General features: G+C 40.1%; 1 protein-coding gene across 3 annotated transcripts in view; it reads right to left on the reverse strand.

The window, feature by feature from the left end:
- Positions 1-27,613, reverse strand: part of ELMO1 (engulfment and cell motility 1) — a 578,893-nt gene that overhangs the window by 186,553 nt on the left and 364,727 nt on the right. The window lies entirely within an intron of this gene.

Consider the following 27,613-nt stretch of genomic DNA (forward strand, 5'->3'; position numbering starts at 1 on the left):
AGAGCAAAAAGGCTATGCTCAGGCCAGGTGTGAAAATGCTCAATGAGGCATGAATTGACAACTCTGTCCCAACCAGAGGGTGAGAGGGTCCTTACTAGTCAGCAGGCACAATGATTGTAACGGCCACTCCTTTCTTTCAGATCACCTGGAAGACTCGGAGCAGCCAACCTACATGAAAGTCATCTGTAAACTGTATCCCATTAAAATAGTGTGACTGCACACTTCCTGCACTAAGCACTTCACATGTGTTATATACGAATCCTCACAACATTCTAGGTCTACACTATTATTGCCTTCAGTTAAAAATGAGGCAGTTGTGGCTTTCCCACCATCTCCACATTACCAAATCCGGGGTGCCTGGTAAATCACCATCTCACTCACCCATCACGGTGTCTGAGGTGGTGATCACCCCTCCCCACGTAGGCGGCACTCTCTCTCAGCTCTCCCTATGATGGGTGCCTGCGTCACTGTCTCCCCCTCCTGTTCTTAACGTCCAAACCTGGAGCTCAGTCTGCTGGTCTTTGCTCCAACACCTGTTCTCACTCTCTGGGTGATGAACTCTTACCCAGTCTCCTGGCTCCTCCCTCTTTCTGCAGCGAGATGCGTGGTTCCAACTATCTGCATTCCCATGTCTCACAGACATCTCAAATGTAACATCCAAGCGTGGGTGTTTGTTTTGCTTCCATCCTCAAGTCCTCCCCTTCCCTAGTCTTCCCTTCTTTAATAAAGTATGAATTAGAGAAGTAATGTTAGCAGCCATGTGCTGTCATTTGCTGTGGCTGCTGTGGGCTAATTTTTATTTATTTATTTATTTATTTTAAATTTCCACGCTAGGTTTTGCCCATGTTTTCCTTAAAGTGGCTATACAGCTAAGCTCTGGGGTGGAGGTAATATTACTAGGCTGGTATGAAGCTATGAATGCTTTACTAGCAGGGTCAATAGAGACTCTTAGAAAGAGTAACTAGTTTTATACACAGATACACACTACCAGTAAATTCTGAATCCAGACCACCTGGAGTAGCAATCAATGACCAAATGCCATGCGATATTGCGAGTAGAATCCTGGAATACAAAAAGGACATTAGATAAAAACTAAGAATATCTGAATAATGTATGGACTTTAGCTACCATTACTATTACTAATGGTAATGAATGTGATACACTGCTGTAAGATGTTAATAACAGGAGAAATGGTGCAGGGGACATACGAACTCAGTGTGCTCTCTTTGTGTTTTTCTTGAACTGGACTAAAAAACAAATTTTCACTAAAAATCTTTTAGTGGTATAAGAATCTGAGGACTTGCATTATCTGCTTGCTGCCTGGAACTTATATGGCACGTTAGTATTATTTTAAAAAACTTCTCTTTTTCTCCCAAATCACAATAGTTCAAAAACTTTCTAAAAATGCCTTTTTTCCTTTGCTCACTTCTTTGGGTCAGCAGCAACTTCTCTTTCCTCTTTTCTCTACTAAATTTTAGTAGAGAGGAAGTCAAAATACCATTTATTTGAACTTGGGAGAAAGAAGAGGTTTTTTTTTTAAAAAAAATATGTATTTATGCAGTGTCTCATTTCACAAAGGAATTAAGAGAAAAGGAAAATAGTTAAATACATCTTCCTTTTCCTAGATTCCCTAAAATAGTCTAGGATTATGAAACAGTCTATATTTCTATGATGGAAAGTATCTTTCATGCAATACTTCAGCGTTAACAAAGCATTTCCCCACAGCTTACCACACATATCTAGATAATAACCACTGTGAGGTTTAGAATCATCCCTATCTCATAGGCTCTGAGAGGCAAAGGATAGACTTCCTAGGTATGCAGAGCTGTCTGCTTCCTACAAATCCCGTGACTGCTCCTCTACCCAGCTGGTCCTTGAACCCACGCTGTCTCATAGGAGGCAGGCTTGAATGGATTAAGCCCACAGAAACAACTTGCCAAAATCCAAATCAATCCTCAGTTTATAATCACCATGTCCACCTTTACCTACACACAATCTTCCTGCTTCCTGAATATAGATAAGCCAAGAAAGAGTCAGTTGATCTTTCACTGTTGCCTATAACAAATATTTTTCTTGACTCCTTTTAAAATTATATAGAATATGTATAACTATCCAGTAATTATTATATACAATTTCAATAGACTAACTCAGGGCCGGCCTCTGAAAGAGAGAAACTGCTTTTCTACACATATAAGCAAGTCAGAACATCTCAGATGACACTGCCAGAAACATCAAGGATCACTTTTCTCATAAGGAATCCCAAGATATTAGTCCTCAGTAATGAGAAAAAAAGCCCAGGCCTCTGCCCAGTGGCCTTCGTGTAAAAGAACAGTGTGGAACTGACCCACGTGGGGCTACTTTTCAGGCTTTGAGTTGGCCAAAGAAAGGACCCCAGTATGATTTCTCTCTTTAGACCAGCAGTTTACATTTTATATGTTGATATTTTGCAATCATTGGTGAATCAAACAGGGGAATGAGAAGGATGAAAACAAAATAAAACAAAACAAAAAGAAATCAAAGTATGAGACAAATCAAAGAATGAAGCAAATGTGTGCTGTTAACCTTAATTCTCTGAAACTCATGGAGGGATCAAGGGAAGGCCACAATGTCTATCTTGCATCAGATTTTCTTAGGTCAAGAGGGGGCATCTTTGAAAGATCAAGGGAGTTTCTGGAGCAAAATAACAGCTAACACAAATTCACCTTCTGATTTTTTTTTAAGGGAACCCAGGAATGCTAAGTGATTTCAGTAAAAAGAACAAAGGAGTTTTCAAATCCTTTTCAAGCTTGTGGAGGGCACTGGGAGACACTGGAACAACTCACTATGTGCTTGCTAATGAAATAGAAATTTTCCTTCTATGTTTACAAGCCAGATTCACCAATAAGAAAATCATGATTTAGGATCATAATTTTCCAAATATTATACTTTTTAGGAAGATGTCATAGTTGGTCTCAGGTAGTCACTGTTGTTGCTTATTTAACTTACAAAGGAGAAAGAGAAAGAGCTGAACCAAAATGAATGTGTAGAGGCACAGAGCTATCTATGGCTGGCTTACCTTTCTGTCCCCAACCTATAGCGCTTTGTCTGTAATACGTATTTGTTGAATACAAATGACCTGGCATTTCATTTTATAGGCCAATTTAATGAATAGCTTGTTAAATCAAAAATAGTTCATTAATCGGTGTTCCTTCCTGTCTCAGCCTTTCCTTCTCTCTCTATAGCTGGTGTTTGCTTTAAAACACCTAAGCAAGACAGTTGGGCTGACCACAAAAGTGGGTTCAGGTTCAAAACTGGACAGACATGACAACCTGGCCCCAGTTAAGGCTGGGATCATTTCGGCTTACAAGCACATGAGATATGTAAGGGTGGACTAATGACGCTACTCCGGTGTCACCTGCTCCCCATTGAATCAATACATTAACATTCCAGATCTTTCTGAATCAGGAAATTCTGGCTGCAACACAGTTACCACCTCTTTTCCTGACTGGATTGTTGAGCTTATTCTAGTTAAATATCATAAAGCGTAACCATGGCTTGTCACTACAAATGTGTCTGAATTGTGGCTAAACAGGCTGTATATGTATTGGAAAGGCTTTTCTCTAAATAAAGTATATAATTTTTAGTACATAAATGAAGTTATCTTTTTGTCAGCAAGAGATATTTGTGCATTCAGTTGGTCCTATCAGATAAGTATCTCCAGGAAAGAATTCATACAGTACAGACTAGTTTTCTCTTTCCCAATCTTCCTAGTAAAAAAAATTGTGATAGTTTTTTTTGAAAAAAAGTATTTTAAAATTAAAAAAAACCCTGCTTTCTTTGATTAGAATATGTCAGTACCTTAAATATTTACAATCATGGTTTATCTGAAAAATCATTCCACTCTTATCATAAATCATTGGTTTGCCTTGTAGAACTAAATCTTCACATCTTGAAATTTATAACAAAACAGTATTGATTTAAGCTAGGGTTTCTCAACATCAGTACTATTAGCGTCTGGGGCTGGTTAATTCTTTGTTGAGAGGGAGGCTGTCCTGTGCAATGAAGGGTATTCAGCAGCATCCCTGGCCTCTCCCCACTGAATGCCAGTAGCACCCCCAAAGTTGTGACAACCAAAAATGTCCCCAGACACTGCCAAATGTGCCCTGGGGCACAAAACCAACACTCACTAAGAGTCACTAATTTACACACTAAAATCTAGCATAAAAATCGATTTTATCAATTACATACTTATAAAATAAATTTCCTTAAATTATAAAAAATAAAGCAACCAGTTGCATTATAGAACTGATTCCAATTCTTTCATAAGACAGCAAATGCAAGAAGATTCCTGTGCATTTGCATAATCATTATGACTATTCTGTGACTTGAAATGCTGAACAAGACTCTGACTCCTTGGTACTAGAGAATGGAAGCCTCTGTTTTGAGATCTGTTCCCCATCCAGCCCACAGGCAACTCTAAAGCAAAAACATGGATGAGAAATTCATCGTTTATTTTATTCATGGCAAATAAACCAAACAAGTAAACGATGTATATTTCAGCGTTCTCATGGAAAGAGCCTGAACACTTATTTAAACATGTTTCATGAGACAGTCGTCAGAGTGATTCCTTTAACATTTTCAAGATGTTTTCCTATGTATTACCTCAGCTCAAAATCACATAGCCTATGTCCTTTGAAAGACTTAAAAACAGGGCCTAGGTACCTGCAGTAACCTGTTTGGATAGTTAAAGTTCAGTTGACTCAGAATATCCTATATTTGCTGGAAGGGCTTGAATTACATTTCTTGACATGGGCAGCTTTTTATCTCTTTCACAGACATGAAAACGGAATGGAAATGGCTATTCCCAATGAGTTTAGGGGAAGTAACGTGGTGAGGGAGACCCACTGGGAAAGCAAGCCCTTGCTTTCCTTTCAATTCATAACTTGGTAGAATTTTTAATTATTTAATTTCTTTCTAAGTTGTTTTTTCTGTCTTCCCACTGAAATGGGAAGAGCATGTTTTAAGAGAGACCACCCTGTTACGTTTGTCTTGTTAACGGATAAACATTAAGCGCCTAATGTACCACCTTGGACTCAGGACACAGCTGGCTCTGAGTCAGGTGTGGGGAGAGGGTCACTGCCTGCAGCCTAAGCAGGGACAGTGCCGCTTGGGACTCCCCAGGCCCTTTCCCCCAAAGGGTCCCCGGTTCAGCTCTTGGGCCGGGATTCTTCTCTGACCACATCAGCTCCCAAGGAAAGGCTATTTTGCTGCAGAAAGGATTCTGCTTGGTGACCCTTTGAAACCAATTAAAACTATGTGATGCGCCCAGCTCTCTTCTCCTTTCGCATTTCAGCTTTTCCCTTCCAAAGAAAACCACAGGCAAAAATGTGAAAGGTGCAGAGCTGCTCTGCCCCAAATGTGGCTTCTTCTTGGGAGCCTGCTATATCCATCTCTCTAGGACAACTAGATAAACCAGAGGCTCAGGTCAGAAGCCTTTTTTGTGTCATATTCGTTCACAGGATTCAAAGAAAGCTTCTCTCTGCAGGCTTTCTTCAGGAGGAGAGGAGTCTGTCACAGATTTCCTATGAAGGTGGAAGACTTCCAGAGGCAAATGATATCCAAGTGTTTAAGAGATGAAAAACGCATTGCTCTTGTTGCCCAGGCTGGAGTGCAATGGCACAATCTCAGCTCACCACAACCTCCAACTCCCAGGTTCAAGCAATTATTCTGCCTCAACCTTCCGAGTAGCTGGGATTACAGGCATGTGCTGTCATGCCTGGCTAATTTTTTTTTTTTTTTTGTATTTTTAGTAGAGACAGGGTTTCTCCTTGTTGGTCAGGCTGGTCTCAAACTCCCGACCTCAGGTGATCTGCCTGCCTCAGCCTCTGAAAGTGCTTGGATTACAGGTGTGAGCCACCGCGTCCAGCCTCTTTTTTTGTTTGTTTTTTGAGACAGAGTCTTGCCCTATTGCCCAGGTTAGAGTGCAGTGGTGCAATCTTGGCTCACTGCAAACGCTGCCTCCCAGGCTCAAGCAATTCTGGTGCCCCAGCCTCCCAAGTAGCTGAGACAACACGTCACCACACCCAGCTAAGTTTCTGTATTTCTAGTAGAGATGGGGTTTTGCCATGTTTTCCAGGCTGACCTTGAACTCCTGAGCTCAGGTAATCTGCCCACCCTGGCCTCCCAAAGTGTTGGGATTCCTTGGCCTACCAAAGTGCTGGGATTACAGGCGTGAGTCACCATGCCTGGCCCCCAGTTCTATTTCTTAATAGTGCAAATCATAGCCTTGAAAGAAAACCAAGAATTGACTGTTCCTCTGCTATGGTGCACAAGCCTTACAACAACTCCGCAAGGCAGTGCATGCTGGGGACCTAAAAAACAGCATGGGGACTATTGTCAATAATATTGTACTGTATGCTGGAAATTTGCTAAGAGGGTAGATTTTAGGTGCTCTTAACACACACACACACGGCAACTATGTGAAATAAGCCAAACTGGCTTGACTGTAGAAATCATTTCACTATGTATATGTATTTCAAACCATCATGTGGTACACCTTAAATACATACAATTACAAAAAAAAAAAAAACAAAAAAAAACTAAAACCCTATTTGATAGATGTAGAAGCCAAGTTCAAAGGTTTTTTTTTTTTTGTTTGTTTGTTTTTTAAATCACAACCTTATCTGCACTTCAGTGAAAGACATGTCAAACATTTGTTGCTAATATTTAGTCTGCTCCAACCAAGGTTAATGACCATCCAAGGAGACAATTTAAACACAGAAGGTAACACATATGGAAGGCATCATGGTTTACTCTAAGGGTTTCAGGCAGGATGCCCTGCCATAAATGGTGGTATTTCCCATAAAAATTCTTTCTTTGACATGTTCAGCTTCCTTCTTCTTTGGGTAAATGCATAGTAATTGTTCTGAGCCATTCTGTGAAACAAATGACTGGATATTGTTTTCTTTCAGAACAGATATAAGTAGCATCAAAACTTTGGAAAGAACTGCAGTGCTAAAAGAAATGAGAAGTGATAAAAACTGAACTGTGTCTACTTGGCCTCTTAGGCCTGCTGGGTGAGATATGATAATAAGAGCTTTGCAAATAATGTACACTGGGTCACTTTAGCTCTGAAAAATATTTTACTCAGGAAATAAAGGTTTTAAACTATTCAATAAATGGGCTGCTTCTTTAGTGACTCTTTCTAATTTGGATAATTTTTGTAAGACTAATAAATCTGAACTTGAGTTTGACCAGATGTTAAAAGACTGGCTTAAATTATGAGACAGTATGAATTATTTCACTTTCCAAGTTCTTTCTATGAAATATTAATCACAGAATCTCACTTGCTGAATTCTGAGGATTAAATGTTTCACTTGCTATATTTCTTGAAACCTTGTTTTTATTTACCCTTATACTTAAAGTTTTTTTTTTTTTTTCTCATTCTGCAAAATTCACATGAACCTTGGAACGCATTTACTAACTACATAAATGGGTGTAACACTGTTCTATAAATTACAACTAGTGAGCTACTTTAAATGAATCCTTTCTTCAAGGAATTTGCCATTAAAATCTGGCTATATAATTTATGAACCTTAAATGGTTTGTCTTCTGTGCAGGTTTTTATAAAAATTGTCATTAAACAGCAGAGGTTCTCAGACCTTTCATTCCCATATGATCCATGTTTTTCTTTGCCTTTAGCATCTCTTTTTCTTCCTTTTAATTCTGAGATCTCCAAGATCCTTTCACTTTGCTCAATCCCAGTTGCCTGGGTTCTTGGGGAGCAAGGCTCACACCAGTGAATTTCTGTCTGTTGAGACCCCACAGAAGAGCAGAAGCACCTTTCCCTGCTAGCCCAGCAGTGTTCTCCTCTCGTCAGGAGAATATGACGGCCTACTCTGGACAGGCCAAGTTCATCCAATCTCTGCTTTTGTTGTCAAGTTATTCCATTAAAGTAGTTCTTCCTGTTGTCATTTGGTGACATTTACTCAAAGCTATTTCATTTCATGCAAAGTCATGTTAATTTAAAGAACTGCTATCTCCAGTCATCAATAACAGTGCTTTGTATGTATGAGAGAAATAAAAAACATAAAAAATTCCAACTTTTATATCTATTCTATCAGAGCTCTCATTGAACCCTTAAGGCCCTCTTTTTCAGGCTGCAACCCACCATATCCAATATTTGCCTTCATATCTAAGTCTACTAAGATTCAATGGATCTATACCATGGGATGACTCTGGAAGTTATAGAAGATGCAATTGTTTAATAAGCCAATATAGATCTATGAATGTGATGTTTTACCTGCTACACAGTTCCTTATCCAAATCTCAAACCTCTTTCATAACTCATCTTTCTTGAGAGAGAGGTCAGTGAATGAGGAATCAAAGTAGTCACGGTACCAGTTGGATTTAGCAAAGGCAGCAAAATTATCAGATCAACAGGCAAGAGGTGCAACCTGAATTGCTGCAGGGTAGGGATAAGGTTAGGGACAACCTTAGCCTGGGAGGAAGCCTGAAGGCCCAGCCTCAGTTCAGCACCAAGGAGAGCACCAAACCCCCAGGTCCTGTTCGTCTGAGGCTCCCTAATGATGCAATCTGTCTCTTCCATAAAGAAAGCCTGATAGCAGCGTCTGTGATTTACAGAATGTTGAGCAGATGTCCTGGGGTTGGGTGGGTGTCAGGCAGAAAGAATCCAGTTCTCTGATTTTATATCCTTGAAAGTACTTTTGTCAGAATATTCCTCTAAGAATCTGCATTCATTTCCAGACTTGGACAAAACACATTAAAAAAAAGTCTTTCTTTAGGTTATTTTGTGAGAAGTTAGTACATATGCACATGGCCAAAAAATCAAAAGACAAAAAGGAAACTCTAACTTCAATCATAGCAACGCCCATGAAAGATTGCCATGTAATTTTGGTTACACCAAGAGAAGTGCCCCACAACTTTGCAGGACATTTTCATTTGTTAAAACACAAGCACACACACACACACAAGTGCATGCACACACACACACACACCACCACCAACAAAAGACTATTGTCTGCTTTCCTAACAATTCCAAACATTGCTCTTGATTTATCTCCTACAGTTATATGCAGTAAGTCAAATATCTTTTCACTCGATGATTATTGAAATACTTGAAGAGAGTTCACATGTTTCCTCTTAAACTTCCCTACTCAAGGCTAATCATACCCCATTTCATCGACTGTTGCTTCCAGACATCATTACCTTCTTCTGGATGTGCTCTTGTGCCACAGAATGATTCCTAATATTCCAGGTATGATCTGAGGCAAGCATATTTATCACAGGACTATTAACTCCCTCCTGGGATCTGGAAACTATATTCTTGTGAGTATAGCTGCATACTGCACTGGTTTTACTTAGCAGTCATTTAATGGCTTAGATTGACAGGGTTGTCAACAAAAATGCTCAAGTCCTTTCACTTCGGGTTATTGATCAAAGTCTCTTCAGTTCTACATGTATGCAACGTGCAACTGATTAAGTACAGAATTATATCAAGTTAAACAAATCTTGATATTTCTCCCATGGTTTCAGTCTACTAGAACATTAAAAAATCTTTAATTATGAAATAAGTACTCCTCTTGGTTTGGGGTATCCTGAAAAGTCTGATAGTATAATTTGCATTCCTTTATTCAGATTATGGATTCAAATCTTCAAAAAACACACAACTAAGGATAGACTCATGCTCCCTCCACGGAAATGATTATCAGAAATCTATAAACATGTCCTTAAGCTAGAACCTAGATACTATATTTAGGATACCTGTGTAATTTAATATTTATGACATAAAAAGTTATTTCTGATAGAAATTAAATTTAGTAAATCTAAAATGGTTCCAAGTATTTGTTACTTTCTCTTTTAATCATTAAAACCTAGTCTTTTCCAAAATCCATTAAAAGATGTCAGTGGCAACAGTTTCAGAATCTACTTTTAAAGACTGTGATGATGAGATTCACCCTCAGCCCCTTAGCATACACTGACTAATGGCCTACCAAGAAGATGAGAAGATGCATAAGACATGGCCTGTATTTTCAAAGATCTTGGAAGAATGGGAAATTGGTTATGAGCGTAAGAATGGCACTGCAAGAAGAAGGTGATGTGTGCTATCATAAAGAAGTACACAGTTTCAAGGGGCCATTTTGCTTTGGGGTTAGTAATAACAGGTGAAATGTACTAATGTTTTGTTAAATATTTTAAGGAAGTCTTGAGAAAAATGTGAAGTTTTTTAGCATTTTGTATAATCACAATGCAAGGTAAATTTAAGAACTTGTATTTGTTCATACTACACTCAACGTATATGAGAGATCTAATTCATGTAGTATTTTAGAGAATCTGGGTTTCAAAGTTGGCAGACATTTTACCCAACCCCTTGTAGAGATAGCATGCATGCCTACAGTAACTCAGAGGAAGGCACTACTATGTAGCAATCTCCAGTTTCTGGCACCTCTCCCAACTTCATTGAAAACCTGCTACAAAAATTTCATTTTCCATTGGCTGTAAATGTGAAACAGACAAGCTTCTTTGATTCAAACATCTTTCCAACCATTCATGCACATATTAGCATATGTATTGCATTTCTTGTCTTAGCAGGAATGCTACTGCTCAAAAACAACAGCACTGAGCATATTCCATCACCCAGGGAACAGATTTCTAAGAAGCTTATCATTTAGCTTTCCCACTACATCCATGTTTCCCTGTCAGCCATGTCAAAAAGCGGTTGTGACTCGTCCTGCAACATAAACACTGGACATTAAAATAAATATGTGCACATGGCTTCTGTGACCAGTGGATGCAGATACAGAAATAACAAGAAACAAAGAGCTGAGACATTTATAGTAAAGATACTATCCAAACTAGAAGCAGCAAAATATACGGTGAAGAACATAGGCTTTAAAGATTTGGGTGAATGCCATCTCTACAACTTAGGAGTCCTGTATATTTGGGCAGGCTGATTTCCCTTTGTGAACCTCAATTTCTTCATCTTTTGGCAAATGAGACTATAGCAGGAGACAAACAAAGACTCCTGGGTCCATAATTATGCAAACTTCAGACTTTCAAGTATGTGTGTAAATCTAGAATCAAAGTTGTAGTAGTCAAGATACCTAACCCCTTCCACACTCAACTACCCAAATATCCTCCCAAGAACCAACGAAATGTGGTCACTTTTTGCAGGATCTGCCCCAATCAGCTTGTGAGTCAATGTTCAAGAGGATGTTAGCTCTACTCTCCTGTGGGCGGAAATCTCTCATTGGTTTTGCCTCCCTGAATTCTGAGGGTAAAGACCTTCTAGGCAACACATGCTCACCACATCTGTGTTAAGTCTTGGGTCCTGCAGTACCCACAACTGGACCACTGCATCCAGTTGAGTGGTACCAATTCTAGGGGGCACCATCATCCTCACTGTCCATGTCAGCCATGCACCCTGGAGTTGCACCATCCAGGTACAGTGGGCAGCCACAATCTTTCTAAGGGAGATGTCCTACCTGTAGTCTCGGCTGAAAGGGCAGCCCTAAATTTTCATATTTTATTCCATATAATTCATTAAGATTTAGCATTCAACTTAACCTTAATTAGGAACCAATTAATCACAAAACATTCAGAAACATTTGATGCTTAGGAAGAACAAAAGAAATGTAAAGGCAGAATCCTACCCAGAAAGAATTTACAATTTACAATGGTCTGGCTTTCCTCAATAATATTTCAGGAAGATTTCAGTTCTAGTAAAATTTGTTGAGTCGTTCTCACACTTTGGGGGAAAGGCGATTTATAAACACAAGCTATTTTATTGACTATAGATCCCTAGCCAGTTCTTTACAAGGTCATGTACCCAAGAGCGAAGAAATGCAGTGATTAAAAAGCAACAACAGTTGCAGTTTCTTTTAAGTGACTTTCTTGACAGGGGCACCAGGCAGGGTCAGCTTTTCACATGTCAGTTCACAATGAGATAAATAATTCTTGGAGCACCATCCTTTAGAATTCCTACTGCAACCTCCTGGCTCAGACCAAGCAGAGCTCTTAGGAACAAGCTTAAGCCAGATCATGCTCCATTAGAATGCAGTGTTAGTGACTGTCAGAAAACTGGACAGGACATCCCTACCACAAACTGAGTTTATTTCGTCCATCAATTTTTGAAGAAGAAAAGGATGACATGGAAAATTAAAGAAGCATACTCTTCCTCTGGTTCTTTCCAAGCAAACAGATTTGACTTGAAAAGCAGGTTGAAAGGCACCAAGGGCAGGGTCCCTTTGAACACTAAGAGGAAAGGTGCCCTGGCACCAACAGATGACAACGTCTATCATCTAAACAGCCTATTTCATCCTTGTGTGAGTGTGCATGTGATGGTGGAGAGGGCAGGAGGAGAAATACAATGATATACTCAGGGCAAGAACAGTGGAGTCCGGGGGGGGGACTTGGGAGTCAGAGTCCTGAGTTCCGGCTCTTATTTGGTCCCCTTTCAGCTGGGGCATCTTGTGCCAGTTACTGCACCTCTGAACAGGTTCTCTCATCTGTCAAATGGAAATGAAGATAGTATCTTTTTCATAGGATGGCTTTAGTATTAAATAGTTAATGTAAAAAGTCTTATAAAAAATGTCCTACACATAAATACTCAAAAATATATGTATTATATTTTTAGTAGGTTAGGTATAATATAGAAAAGATGAGGAAAAGGGTGCTTAACACATGATTGTTAAATAAATGAAAACAAACATATAACCAGACAGTTATTAGTTACATTAGTTAATGTAAATTAGAATTTACATTAGATTAGTAAATTCTAATCATTTTGTGGGAAATTATATTACCAATGGCAGGTTTTACCTTATTTTTTCCTTTAATACATTTGTGCTGGACTTTACACCCTGACTCTGATATAACATGCTAAAATCAATGATATCGTGGTACACAGTTGTCATGTGTTTTGAAAAAAAAATTAAGAACCATTTAGGAATATGTCTAACTTTATAGGATTAAGGAGAATCAAGTATTAGAAGGCTGACTCCCTTAATGATCTCCAGAAGGCACAGCCTGCCCTTTGTGGGGTACATGTGTCTTACCACCTGTCACTCTAGGTAGAAAACGGGAAAATGATTTTGAAGTTACATCAAGTTTCCCTTAAGCTATCAGGTTCTCATGAAATAATCTACACAATAGCTTCTTTCATGAGCTTTGTTCTTTACAAGGCCTTCATTACTCCTTCATTCAGATGTCCCCAAGATACAGAAGCTTTATCCAACTCAGGAACACCACCTTAGCCCAACAAATTCAGAGCATCATTGGTAGAGGAGAAACTAGTCTGTCCTTTTCAACGCAGATGTGTGCATGTGGGCACACACACACACGCACAAGCACATGCCCACCATGAATTGACCTCTGGGTTGATTAGTGAGAACATTTCTCTTCACATTTCCAAGCTTCCTCTGAAAATTGAGTTTAGAGGGGAGTGAGTACTGGCAGTTCAGTTAGTTAATGATCTCTACTTTCAGATCAGAAAACATTTTCTGTTATATTTGTGCATTGCCATAATATTACCAACTTCCTATTGTGTCAACTAACACCATTTGAAAATTCTTATATCATTACTACCATTTAATAAAGAGCAAGGGGTTATCAACCCTAAAGAAGATGGCAGGACCTGGTTACAGAAAAAGGTTATTCCTTCAGTGCCACAAAGAAAAGACAAAGGGCAACTCTACACAGGCACACACATGTGTTCACAGAGGTAAGTGCATGCATGTACACTCACACACAGTGTACACTGTATGACTGGCTACTGAACAGTGAAAACTCCACTCCAGGCTAGCAAGGTCTTCAGTCTAGAGTTCCTTGGACTCTGTCAATGCTAAGGTCCCTTCTCCTTCTCACTGTTTTTGATTCTGTGGGCTGGTTTCATACAAATGTTAAGTCATCTTCTCTAGGATGTTTCACTCAAGTCACAGCAACAGAGGTGCACAATTTAAAAAATCCCACTCTCGTAGGAGAGGTTTTTTAGCTAGCTTATATTTTCATTGTAAATTTTAAAATTCACTTAAAAAACCTAAAAGGCAAGGGGTCATGCACCAACCTCTCTCCTGCTCTCAAGGGCACACCTACCCTGTCCCTTCACTTCCTGCTGCACTGGGGTGGGGGACACGCCAACCAGAAGTGGGCAGAGAAGAGTGAGGAAAAGAAGGGAATCTGTCCAGGCTTTCATCAGACTGACTGGAGGTACTGATGTGAAATGATTTTGTGTCTGCATGAGAGTAAATGCATACCTTCTGAAGGTTCCATCAGGGCTCCACTCCTTCTGTGAGAGTGTGATGTGACCTTTTCTCCAGAGCATCTCAATGCAGGAAGCCCTGGGGATACCCCAGGACAAGGGAAGCCTAGAAGACACTTCTAGGAAACCAACTGTCCCTGATTCCACATGGGCCATATCCTCATCTGAGAGTACTTGGTTAAAGGATTCCTCAAAGATTGTGAAATGTTTCAAAAATCTACAGTCAGCAGTCTGATTTCATCTACACCCCAAAAAGGATTTCTCAGAGATTTCTGGAACCCATCATGGGTTTCTTCCTTTCACAGGGACACCCAAGAAATGATCAAGGGGGATGTTGGGGAAGGGTGCATACCCATTAGGCACAGTATTGCCATACATGAGGCATCCCATTGGCTCACGATGTCCCACTTGGGCCACCTGAGGCAAGGAAAGGTCTCCCTGTGGTTAGAGTCTCAGATGAGAGTTTCATGCTAGAATAGTTTCCAGTGCTCAGTGAACTACCCTGAGATGGCTCCTTTATATTCACTCCGATATATTCCCCATATTGATGAATATTTTAAATAAACCCAGGGGGGGCAATTCTGATCCACCAGGGAAAATATCACTCCAGTGGGGGCTTTTACAGACAGATGCTCTGTGGAACAGGGTTCCAGCAAGTCACAACCCTTTGCAGTGCTTGTCAAAAATGGAAGATTAAAATTATTTCAAGGCAGGAATGCAAGTTTAGGGCCAATGTATCAGCTTTTTATGGGAACATCATAAAAATCAGATAACTTATCCTTGCTGAAAACTAATATTATGTGCGTCAATCTTCTAGTATAGTGTAGTAGAAACTGTTTTATGGACTATTGTTATATTTTTCCTCTTTCATTGTGTGACAGAAGCCACTTCTGTGTTTCACTGCTTTTCAGTATGAACTGCCATCAGTAATATCTCACAGAGCCAAAAATGATTCACTATTATGTTAATCATTTGAAATTATTTTTAGCTGGCAAGGAGATTCAGACTTTAATGGCCACTTAAGGAAACGTAGCTTTGAAGTCATGTGCAGGAGGCCCCAGACAGCACAGCTGAATTCTAGGGAGGTTTCCTTTTTCTTTATTATTGTCTTCCTCTCTCAAATGTTCCCACCAGAGACCTCATGGCACCAGAGCAATAACGGTAACAATGCCTTTCATTTTCTCATTAGATCCCAATGGCTCCAAATTACCACTCAGAGCTGGAAATGCGAAAAAGGAAAGGAATGATAAATAAATGACTTGCCCAAGGGCAGGCACAGAACTACACATGGGCCACCTGTTGGCATTTAGTTCTGACAATATCACTTTTAGAGGTTTGTGTGATACCACCACCGGAAGAGGATGGAAACAAGATACCTGCAAGGAAACACGTGGATTGAGCACCTACTATGGATTAGGCCCTTTGTTAGGGACTTTCATATCTGTGATCACACTGACCTTCATAACAGTCCCATGAGGTAAAAATTATTACCCACACTTCTATAAAGAGAACTTAAATTAAGTAACTTCTCAGGTGTCACAGAGCCAGCAGGAGGCAAAGTGAAAGTTTAATCATGTAATTCCAGCCTTGGCACTGAGAAAGTGAAGAATTGTTTTTAATGAGGCATACATAGTTCTTTTCGGTTGGAAATGGGTGTATGGAATTTTAAACAATTGGCCGAACACATACACCCATGGAATACTACACAGTTATATAAAAGAATGAAATCATGTCCTTTGCAGCAACATGGATGCAGCTGGAGGCCAGTATCCTCAGTGAATTAACCCAGGAACAGAAAACTAAATACTACATGTTCTCACTTATAAGTGGGAGCTAAACACTGGATACACAAGGACACAAAGAGGAGAATAACAGACAATGAGAACTACTAGGAGGGAAGAGAGGGTGGCAAGGGTTGAAATCTAACTGTCGTGTACTATGCCCACTATCTGGGTGACACTGGTACACCAAGTCCCAGTGAAATGCTATTTACCCCTGTAACAAATTTGCACATATACCCTCTGAACCTAAAAGTCAAAAAATAAATAAAATAAAAAACAACAAAAAACCCAAGTGACGAAAACAAAAATTTTAGTCAATAATTCCTTTGAGTTTTACTGCCCATGAAATATTAGATCTTTGGCTTTTTAAAAGTTTGATTTACACTATAAGTAAATTAATTAATATGTCAAAAATTTGGGGTAATGTCCCAAGACACCTGATTCTGGCCCAATTTGGTGATGGGCTGGAGAGGAGGGAGGCACAGAGGGGAGACAGGAGGACAGAGACACAGAAGGTTTCTGTCCACAGAGGCTCCCAGACTAAGATTCCGATTTCCAAGTACACATGTGAATGACTATTTCTGTCAATGACTACTCTCAATTTGCCAAATTTGGTTATCATTTATATTTTGCTTTTGCAAAGATGATACCTGTCAGAACCTTAGGTTTGCTTTGGCATAAACTGTTTTACCTTCATTTGTCACTGACACAACAGAGTGCTCAGAGAACCAGAAACAGATTAATGGGGATGGGGGGGTCATTTTACATGGAATTGAGCCGAATAGAATAGGCAGTTTTCTTTCATTTTGAAGGTACAAGGGATTTGAAAGGCACAGCTCTACTGTATAAAACCAAGGGTTTCTACACAGAGGTAGCCTTCCTTCAAAGCACTGGATACAGCCACAAAGTAGAGATCTCCTTAATGCAAAACACATGTTCTAGAGAGAAGCTTTATTGAAACAAAGAATACAGCAGGCCTAACGAATAGTGGAACAAAGTGACTAGGGTTGCCCAGAATTCAATCTCATGGTGGTAGCACTTACTGACCCAACCTCTTTCCTCCCTTACTCCCACCTGTCCTTTTTACCTTCCACAGTGCTTTTGTGGCCACCATATACAAACCAGACATTGAGGTGGACTAGTGGAGAAGAGTGATAAATCAGCCAGTGGTCTTCAAGGAGGGGACACGTAAGCAGCCGATAAAAGAATCAAGTCATTTAGCAATGGGGTACCTTAAGGAGACTGTGCTGTCTGCTGCCTTTTATAATGAGCATGGATTATTTAAAAACAAAAAAAGAACAATAAGCAAATTATATTAAATACACTGAATGGCATCAGTACTCATGGGGTTTTCTTTATGACTCAGACATTTAGAGTAATTGCCAAACTAAAAGGTTTCCACATTTCAATATTTTTCATTCAGGATTTTATCCTTTTCACTCCTAATAATCTGTGGCCCCAAATGTGCTTCATCTAACAAAAATGGAGGGTCACACTGAAAGGCAACTCGTGACTTTCAACAGAAATAAACCCTGGCCGGGTTACATTTCATTCTATGAGAAGTGTTCAGCATTCAACCTGCAGCATCCTAGTTGACACAGCAGCATCCTGTAATTACCCCTAAAGGCCATTTGATTTGATAATATATTCTCCACCATGTATAATTTACATAATGTTTTACAATTATCCATTAATATGCAAATGTTAGGCTAAAGATTATGTGGCCTGGAAATGCAATGCAAGTATTTCTCTGACAATCACGCTCTGTGTGTACATAGATACCTAATCTGATAGGCCCTTCAATGTTAGTGAAGGAATGACTCATGGTGATTAAGAAGAAATGAGAATGAGCCTAGTATTCTAAATTTGCAATTCACTTACCAAAGTACATAAAGCCAATGTTAAGTTCAATAAATGCTATGAGAATGAACATTTTTCTCTCTAAATTTCTTACACAGATCTCTGGGATGTCAGAAAGCCTGTCAAAACCAGCACCAAAGGTGGGAAGTAGTTTAGACATGAGCATCCTTTAGACATGTAACTACCATGAAAATAACTCACCAAGTGTATATTAAGACACATTAATCAGATAAACTGGGCTGTGAAATTAAATCCTCTTTCTCCTTTCCCCAACAGTAATCCATCTACAAAGGGAAAAGGAAATGAAAGTGGGGAAAGGGATAAATACTTATGTCACTTTAGCATCACCGTTGATGTGTTAAATGTACAAAAGCCAGGAAATTCAGTTACCGTTCCCATAGCAACTGCAGCTTGCCTCCTGGACCTGGTAAATTAAGTTATGAAAATTAATCCCACTTAGAACATGAGGAAACACTGCCCCTGAGCAAGGGAAACCAGTTAGGTCGAACTTTGTATTAACTGAGTAGCAAGCTCTCCTCAAGATGAGGTCCAGAGGAAAAGACACTTGCATGAGCAGCTCACTGCAGGCTGCTTTTCAGGAAAAGAGACATTTCCTTCAACTGGTATGACCTGACCAGCTGACAACCCAGTGAGTGGGAGCCTAGACATTCCAGAGGCATCAGAGAGAGAATAACAGACACAGCTCCCCTACACATGGAGGTCCAGGATGTGAATTATTTAATCCTCCCCGTAAGAAAAGAAGCCACCATACACATGGTGACCCTTACTACTACTTGTAAATGCCAGTTCTCTTATGATTCAATGAAAGACCAACAGAGAAAAGGGGACCAAAATCTGAAACTGAAGTGAAAGGTAAAGCTTCAAGTCTTATATGATTGTCATTCAAATGGTGCTTACGCCTGGACCAAGTCTGATTGTATTACCTGAGTAGGTTGTATTTTAAATAAATAAGCAGCTTTTGATGACTAGCTAAATCCTGGTGAAAATTCACCCAATGAAGATTTCTTTACTATGCTGGTACTTATTTTCAGGTTCAGTAAGGAATCTAAATATTCAAAATAAAAACGAACAAAAGGTCCTACGGTCAGTACTAAACAAAGTTTAAGAAAGTGTAAACAGGCATACACTTTCCTTCCCTAATGAATACAACAAATGAGTTTTGGAGCGAAACTGAAAACATTCTCTATAGAGTCAGCAATAGACACAGAAGTCAGATGGCATATTATTTAATAGTAAGTGCTTTCAAGCCATGACCACAGTCTTTCTCTTCATCACAGCTTCTACCATCATCCTGGGCTGCTTTTAAATCCACTTGTATGACCCTTGGCCTCATCTCCAATGACCCTTCCTCCGATTCACCTCCGCTTTCTCCCTCCGCAGTCACCCTTGAGCTGACAGTATTGAGAAAACACACGATCACCAGAATCAGCACATTCCAACACTCAAGTTTTTGAAGACAGCCTCCTCTCCCACCTCCTTAAGTAGTAAGTACACTACTGTAGTTCTTCAACCTGGTCAAAACTGCAAGTTCAACCAGCCCCCTCCTGCCACCACAACCTCTTTCTCCCATGCAGATTCCATGGTCCATTATTACAATCATGCTGTTTCTACCAAATTCCCTAAATTCCTAAATTCTTTCATCCTTGGATCTTCTGCCGCATCCACTTGTCTTAGTCCTAACCATAGAGGAGCCCCATGGGCTTCTTTCTCTGGGCCTACATGGAGCAGCGGGAGTGTCTGCGAGAACACAATCCCACCAGATGGCCTCACTGCAGTCAGGATCTGAACCATCAGCTGGGCCCTTGACACTGCCTGGGCATTTTCTCGTGTTCCTCTAGTCGGCCTGCTCTCACATGCTCCACAGCATCATTTCATGCATTTTCTACTGTCTTTAAACCTTGCTCATTGACTGCCCTCACGCTAGGAGGGTGATGTTGCATCCTTCATAGAGAAAATAGAACAATTGGTGGGGAGCTCGTGTCCCAGGGAGCTCCTGCCCTGGGATCTGCATATCTTCTGCGATGCAGTAGAAACTGCAGGGGACTATGTATGAGGGCTGGAGCATCAGATCATCAGGTTCCAATCCTGGCTCCTGGTTTGACAGTCAGTGGGCCTTGGGCTAACTACTTCACCCCTCTGTGCCTTGGATTCCTCATCTATGAAGACACAAGGATGCCACCTGCCTCAGTGGTGTAGCTGTTACAGGAAGTAATATAGGCAAAGCCTGCAGAACAGTGTTTGGCACACAATACGCACTCAGAAATGTTTGTCTTAATAATTATCACTGTTATTATGAATCTTGGCTCTCTCCTCTCTCATCCTTCTTACTTTCCCTCCTATTAAAATCCTTCCTGCTCTTAAAAGCCAATCTCCCCATAAGTACTCAGATCCTATCTCCTTCCCCATCTGCAGACACTAGGCTCCAGCAGTGTCTCCTCTCTCTCCTGCATGTCTCTCCTACCATGGATTCCATCTATCTGTATTCAGATACGCTCAGCAGTATGCGGTACCTGTTTAACAGCTAGATTTTGGTGGGGATGGTGGGGTCTTAGTTGTGTTTGCCAGTTTCTGTGGTGTAAATATTCCCACCATAGCTGAATCTAAGCTGCCCACTGTTTAACGACTGGCTACCAAATTTGCTGACAATAATTGGCTCTAGTCCATCGGTGATATATGTTGGAGTGTCTTTCATCTTTAAACAAACTCCCAAACACTACCATGAACAAAAACAAAATGAAAACCCAGCCGGGTTTCTAACACACACCTCTACCTCCCACCCCAAACAGCTTTTGCCGTATCTCTTCATTATCCTTCATGGCTACCTTTTTTTTTTTTTCCCTGAGGTGGGGTCTTTCTATGTTGCCCAGGCTAGTCTTGAACTGGGCTCAAGGGATCCTCCCACATCAGCCTGCTAAGTAGCTGGGATTATAGGCATGCACCCACCTGTGGCTACTATCTTGAAAAGAAGTGTCTCCATCACCCCAGGCCTGACATCTACTCTGCCTTCCATCTCCTTCCATCCCTCCATGAGAACTGTGCTAGCTAAGGACTCCAATATCCTCCAGGAAAGAATTCAGTCCTCTTCTAACTTGACTCTTCGCAGCATTCACTGGTGCCTCCACATCTTCTGGTTCTACCCTTCCCCCTCAAGTCACTTCTTCATGTGGTCATCCTCCTCTTCCTCTGGAAGCCCTTAAACGAAGGTCTTCCATGGGTTTGCATGCTGGACCTCTGTTCTTCCCACTCCAAATTCTCTTGAGACAATCTTAACTCATCTCATAACTTTACCACCAACCCACATGGAAAAAAGTGCCAATTTATTTTCTCTGCATAGGTTTTCTTTTTGGGTTCTCTGTCTGAACGTATCTATTTTGAAAACGAAAACACTCACGCTAGCAGACTGGAGGAACAAAACAACCATAGAGACACTGCCTGCCCTAACAACATTCAGGCAATCTGGGAAAAAGAAATAATCTGAAAAGTTATATCTGCGACTCACTGATATGGTTTGCCTGTGTGCTCACCCAAATCTCACTCTGAACTGTAATAATCCCCACATGTCAACGGCAGGGCCAGGTGGAGATAGCTGAATCACGGGGCAGCTTCCCTCATACTGTTCTCATGGTGGTGAATAAGTCTCACAATATCTGATGGTTTTATAAATGGGAGCTCCCCTGCACAAGCCCTCTTGCCTGCTGCCACGAAAGACGTGACTTTGTTCCTTATTCACCTTCAGCCATGATTGTGAGGCCTCCCCAGTCATGTGGAACTGTGAGTCAATTAAACCTCTTTCCTTTATAAATTACCCACTCTCGGGTATGTCTTTATTAGCAGCATGAGAACAGACTAATACACTTGCCAGCAGGCGGTAAGCCACAATCACGTGAGGAAGAGGCAGAATCAAAACTGTAGGGCACTGAGTGTGGCATGTCCATTAATGCAAGCACTTATGCCTGGTTGTATGGCCTTACTTCTCTGAATCTAGTATTTAGTCATTTGAGGGCAACGGCAAGAATGAGGCAAAACTGAATCTTCCTCAGCAAGAAGTGATTCTCCAAGCACAGATGCAGGCCCCTTCCTGGCTGTGGCCACTGGGTTGTCCCTTGGTACCCAGTACCCAGGCCTTCTGGGGTCATTCTCTAAAGAAGGCACTGCGACTACAGGCCAGTAGGCCTCCGTGCCTCAAAGAGCCCCAAAGAGTTCTAGTGTTCTATACCACTGTAGGATGACAGTGGTATTAATATATAGTTTCAAATAGTTGGAAGGAGAATATCGAATGTTCCCAATACAAAGAAATGATAAATGACTGCGATGATGGATATGCTAATTATCCTGATTCAACCACTATACCTAGTATATATCAAAACATCCCTGTGTTCTCCATGAATATGTACAATTATTATTTGCCAATTAAGAAATAAAATAAAAGAGCTATTGATACAGAGAACATTGAACTCAGGAGCTCGCATCAGTTTTAGGGTAAAGCAAAATTAATTTTAAAAATACAGAAACTGAGGGCACTATGTTTTGATCTGCTCTGATACTTGGAAATCCACTTGCATTACCCAGCTAATAAAAACTAGTGGGTCACGATAACCTACAAGAAGATTTTTGACTGATTAGATAGTGATACTCATCAAAAGGACTTAGGAGTAAATTATCTGGGCAACTTCTGGGGCAGGAAATATTTTTTTCCACACTGAATTTATGAGACAAACTTTGTCAGAATTTAAAGAAGATCTCATAAAACTCAGGATCCATGTATTCTCCAGAAACTCATCCATTCATTTTTAGGTAAAGGTCTTAAATTTATAGATGCCACTGATTACTGAGGGTGGCAGGCAACCCAAGCATTTATCTACAGACGTGATGCTTTGAGAGTAAACATTCTGATCACATGGTGCTATGGCACCATCTCAACTGAAAAGAAAAGTGAGAAATCAACATGAAAAAAAGTATCCAGTCCGCACATACCTGCTGAGAATCTCACTACTTTTCAGGTCTGTTAGTCAGTAGGTACAGTGATGAACAAAATATCTAAACATATGTGCAACAAAGAGCAACAGAAATGCAAAGTATTTTCTTCCTGTACTTCATATTCTAATTATTGTATTATGTACAAATATTTATTTTCTTCCCATACTTCCTTTTCTAATGATTCTATTAAGTTATCTGCTTCATCATCAGGAAAAGAAGCGGAGCCTTGTTTAAGGAAAAGATGTCGAGAGAGATAACTTCAGAAATGGCTTCAGATGTTTAAAACATTACAACAACTTTGTTTCTAAGTTATCTCTATTAACTTTAGAACTACAAAATTAACAAACTAGAAATAGAAATTGTTCGTCTGGAACAGCTTGAAACTCATAATTTTTTTTTGAAAAGACAGAATTTTTGTGTTATTAACACCATAAAGGTTAAAAAAAAGCTTCTTGGAAATGAAGTCATGTGGCTAATGAATGTGTTCTTGAAGGCTCTTCTTGGACTGGAGTCACTCACAAATCTCAGAAAGATGAGTTGAAATATAAACTCTAGGCAGGCTATTCTCACTTATAAATAAAACAGTTCGAACTCTGCTTGGGGTTATGAGAATCCAAAATTCAGTATTACGGAGGCGCTCAGAACATTTGCATTTGAACATTAGAGACCAAATACTGGGCTAAGAGAATGGAGAAGACCAACAGGTAATAGCAGGCACAGATGGCCACAGGTCTACTGCTCTCGAGTGGAACTGACTGTGGGTCACCCGCTCCACTTTGAAACATGGGAAATTTCACATGCCTCATCCCTTTCCCAGGCAGGCCCTAAATGAAAGCTGTGGTGACACGAGATGGGTTGTGCAGTAAAGCAGTTCCCAGCTGTCCGGGCGAAACTCTATCCCAGTCTCCCTATCTCAGGAAAGTACAGTATGTTAGCAAGTGAGAGTGACGTTAAAGAGACATTCTTGAACTTGCTCTAGGAAATCACCTGTAACCTTTGGCACTTTACCTATTCTTAGTAATAGAATATTTGTGACCACTAAGATGTGATAGTGTTACAGTTGAGAGTGGCCAATGTATATGACACCTATTGTCAACAGTAATTCCCAGGACATACTCCCATCTCTTCTTATTGCAGTTGCTAGTATACCTGTGAGACCCACTCTGTTAAGGCAGATGACTTTTAGTATATGCCTCAGTAAAACACAAATAAGAAAATCAATTTCATAAAAGAACAAAACATTTAAGATACAGGTAGCTCAGAAATTAACATGCAATGTCTCAGACTTATATAACTGAGAGAGTAGAGAGAACTATGGTTGGTTCATTACCTGATTTAATGATATAATGAAACTAAGGAGTGCTCACACTGGTTTACAAAAGGGGAGATAGTGGTGCTCACTAAAGCACAGACAGCTTGAGGGATTCCTACAGAAATCCCCTTTAGGAGGTCTGGGCCCCACAAACAAACATTACATAGTAATGAGCCCGACTCCTAGGTCATGAGATGCTCCCCCAAATTACTGAAGGCTATAAATCTTAAATATAAAGGTGGCTAATACAAACTAATTATAAAATAGCAGTTTGAATTCAAGTAACAATTCTACAAGTAAAATATAAAAGTGTTAATGAGCTCATTTTGAAATGATTGGTCACATGTCTCCAAATGCCTCATCTCTCCAGGTAAGAGTCAGGGTTCTATCCTGACAGTAGGACACTCCTTCATTTCTCTAAGATTGCAGCTGCTGCTCTCTGGGAGCCTGCCAGTGGTGGGAACAGCTCCACTCCCATTCTAAATCACTAAGAGCTGCAATAAACGATTACCATTTACTCCCAGGGTTGGCCAGTAAGCCCCTCCCCACTTTCCCAGTAAGTCTAACTAGAGACATTAAAAAAATGTGCTTTATCTACACCTTGCAAGTCTGGTCCTAAGACCCTCTCTAAATAGATTTAAGCGATCTATTTAGAAGGAAAAGAATCTGTTTCTTGATGAAAACCACTCAAATTAGTAAATTAATTCTTGGTCTGATAAAGTCAAAACAAATTCCACTCCATCACTTCCCAACCCCTTCATCTATGAGGCAGGGGAAAAAATCTAGAATCAGAGTTACTAAAAGCAGAAAAGTTCTAGCAGCTGCAAACATGAAAATTAAGAAATTCCCTAGAAGAGAAATTCTCAAATTGTGCCTCACTGTAGCAAAGGAGAGTGAATGACTAATAGGTGCTAAAATTTCTAAAGTCTCACTTCTCATAACATGCCCCAAATTTATAATTTATTTCATAACAAGCACTTTCAGCTCAATCTTTGGAAGAGATGTTTCAAATGGAACTGATCTCCGATTTTATCCTAAAAGTTAATGAGAAAATGGGTCTCAGAATTAGTAATCAACTTTGCTAAAATGTTCCTACTGACTTAAAAATTAAGAATTGGAAGAATTTTATAACTAAAATATTGTTATATTCTATTTTGATCCATCTTACCAGCATAAGCTGAAATTTTTCTTATGTGAAGTTACTCCAATTTCACCCTTTTTAACTTTGAGAACATGAGTTAATTTGTGTGCTCTCTCTGCATATTTTTATCTGAATCCTAGATTTGCTTGAAAATGTGAATTTTATCAGTTGTCAGAGGCAACTCAACATAGGAGGGTGACAGGGGGAGAAAATAAAATTATATTCAAATGAAACTTAAGCTGGCTCCCATCTGGCTAAAACTTTAAGCTTCAAATAAATGCAATTTTCTTTTCTTCACCTCATCCAATCAGACATAGAAAATATTCCTCTAGGGGGTAAGGAAATAGCAATCCAAGAAGGCAAAAGAGGGAAAACTGCCACTGCATCCTCTTACATCCTCATCACCCTACGTTCCTGGCACCATTGGATGGCAGAGGAGTCCATGCTACTTAAGTCTCTTCATTTTGTGGCTCTTCGCAAGCCTTCCACATCTTGGGGAGTGTGATTAAACAGACGTGAAGAGGATATGAGAATACATATGAGAGACTGGGAAAAATTCATATGAAAATGCAATCCTCTTGTATTCTTTATTTCCTTTTCATCTATAGTAGAGGGCTAAGACCATAAAAAGTACTTCTTTATCAATTTAGTTCACTAAAAATATTACACCCTTTCTTGATTTCCATTGGAATTTGTGAACCGAGTGTGTGTGTATTATACTTAGAACACATATTTAAGTATCGGCCTGGGATAATAGCTGTAAACTGGAAACGATGATCAGAAAATACACGGGTTTCCAGCCTCCTGTTCTCATCTGTGGTCCCGTGTGTTCTTGAGCAAGGCTTTCTTGTTTGGTCTGGCCATCCCTGGCTTCTAGTGAAAGATGGCATGATGGATTTCAGAATGATGGGTACCAGCTTTACTCTGTTGTCAGGGAGGGGTCCTGGCTCACCCTTTGGAACTAACCACACCTGGATTAATAAACGAGGGTAATCCCGTTAAGGGGAGCATCTGTGATATATTTTCTCTTCTGGGACATTCCTTTACATACAATTCACAAAGGGGAGGCATACACTCATCGAGGAATCAGTGCATCATCCCAATAGTTAACTCAATGAGATTAGTAGAGATTTATGTCAATGAGCCTAGATTTACTTTCACCACGTTCCCCCACCAATTATCCTCCACCAACTGAGAACTACTAGTCAAAGAGGCAAAACTCATTGTCCAGAGAAAACTTTTAGGAGAACTGAAAATAGCCTGTATCCTGATTTTGATGGTGGTTACATGACTGTTTACATCTGCCAAAACTAAAGAACTGTACATCAAAAAAAAAAGGTAAATTTTACTGAATAAATTATCCCTCAATAACTCTGACTTAAAAGGAGAACAAAGAAAACTGAATCTCACCTGGCATTAAACCAGTATGTAATAGCCTGAATGACTCAAAAACAATATATTGAGTGGAAGAAGAGAGACACAAAAAGCTACATATTGTGGGATTCCATTTACATGAATAGTAGGTAGAAAAGAAAGAAAATATATTATTCATCCCTTCCACCTCCACCCCTACACATACAAATCTCATACTCTTCACCACGCCCACAATCTTAGGGGAAAAAAAATTGTATTTTTCCCAAAACTGGCCTCATGCTCTCACAAAGAAACTAGCAAGATATTTCATAACTGTGTTTCAGAGTCTTGAGTGGGACTATTGTTCAAGAAGAGAATCAATTTTGGATGTTTTGATTCAGATCTCCTAAGGAGAATTCAGCTCCAGAGAGAGCTCAGTGGGGGTGCACATGCAGTCTCTCTGCCTTCCCCGCTCCTCATATTTCATTAAGCTAAAAGATTTAAGCACATTCAACAAGTAAGGAAGACAATACAATTTAAAAACATCTTCCTGTATTTGGTGTAACTTGAAAAAAACAAAACTCGTGCTACCATATTTTCTCTTTTTTTTTTTTTGAGACGGAGTCTCGCTCTATCGCCCAGGCTGGAGTGCAGTGGCGGGATCTCAGTTCACTGCAAGCTCTGCCTCCCGGGTTCGCGCCATTCTCCTGGCTCAGCCTCCTGAGTAGCTGGGACTACAGGCGCCCGCCAGCCACCGCACCTGGCTAGGTTTTTGTATTTTTTTCAGTAGAGACAGGGTTTCACCATGTTAGCCAGGATGGTGTCGATCTCCTGACCTCGTGATCCGCCCGTCTCGGCCTCCCAAAGTGCTGGGATTAACAGGCTTGAGCCACTGCGCCCGGCCAAATAGC

This window comes from Rhinopithecus roxellana, chromosome 6 (assembly GCF_007565055.1).
Source record: "Rhinopithecus roxellana isolate Shanxi Qingling chromosome 6, ASM756505v1, whole genome shotgun sequence".
Classification (NCBI taxonomy): Eukaryota; Metazoa; Chordata; class Mammalia; order Primates; family Cercopithecidae; genus Rhinopithecus; species Rhinopithecus roxellana.